General features: G+C 41.5%; 1 protein-coding gene across 1 annotated transcript in view; it reads left to right on the forward strand.

The window, feature by feature from the left end:
* The window catches only part of LOC117950775 (receptor expression-enhancing protein 6-like), a 27,383-nt gene that overhangs the window by 25,093 nt on the left and 1,347 nt on the right, over positions 1–943 (forward strand). The window lies entirely within an intron of this gene.

Below are 943 nucleotides of genomic sequence, written 5' to 3' on the forward strand. Positions count from 1 at the left end.
GGGGGGAGGTAGCAGGGAAGGAGAGAGAGAGAGAGCTGTGAACGCGCTTGCGCTAAACCTCTCCACCAGACTCCATGTAAATAATCCCTACTTTTAGCGTGTATAGAGGAAACATATATTCACATGCAAATCAGTAATGTTTGTGTTTATCTCAACCCGAAATAGAGTTGTGATGTTTTGAAACGTGGAAAGACGTCCCACAACGGCCTTTCATAGTTTTAATTTGTTTCTGTCGACTTTGAATGAAGTGTGTTTCTAAGATGCTTAAATTGCGGTTTATTCACATGGAGTCTGGTGGGTTTGGCGAACGCAATTTGAATATTTTCGCGTATGTTTTTACATTTAAACATATTTAAAGGATCTTACTCTTTAACTAGATGCTCTCTCTCTGCAGGGATCCATCCCATAATGTTGTCACACACTTAGAATAATGACCTGTTATTAACTTTGAATATGTTTTATAGGAATAATCGGGTGTAATTTGCTTTAAATGAAAGAAATATGAACAATGCAGATAAATCAACCATGTAGCGCCCTCTAGTGGACAGCTGGGGTGTCTCTGTGTGTGTTTGTGTGCGTGTGTCTCAGAGTGTGTTTTTCATTGTGTGTGTGTGTGTGTGTGTGTGTGTTTTCCGCCTAATCTCTACGCTCCCGTCCTCTTTCAGTCTGTTTTCTGTTCTGCTGTCGAGTCTTTCCTCTGAGCAGACTCCAGAAAATGACAAATAAGCTGAAAAAAGTAACAACACACACACACACAAACACACATACACACACAATGAAACACACACACTGAGACACAGACCCACACACACACACACACACACACAAACACACATACACACACAATGAAACACACACACAAAAACACACAATGAAAAACACACTCTGAGACACACACGCTAATCCCTAAATAATGATGATGCAGCAGCGGTGGGGGGGGGGG

The sequence above is a fragment of the Etheostoma cragini genome, chromosome 9 (genome assembly GCF_013103735.1).
Source record: "Etheostoma cragini isolate CJK2018 chromosome 9, CSU_Ecrag_1.0, whole genome shotgun sequence".
In the NCBI taxonomy this organism is placed as follows: domain Eukaryota; kingdom Metazoa; phylum Chordata; class Actinopteri; order Perciformes; family Percidae; genus Etheostoma; species Etheostoma cragini.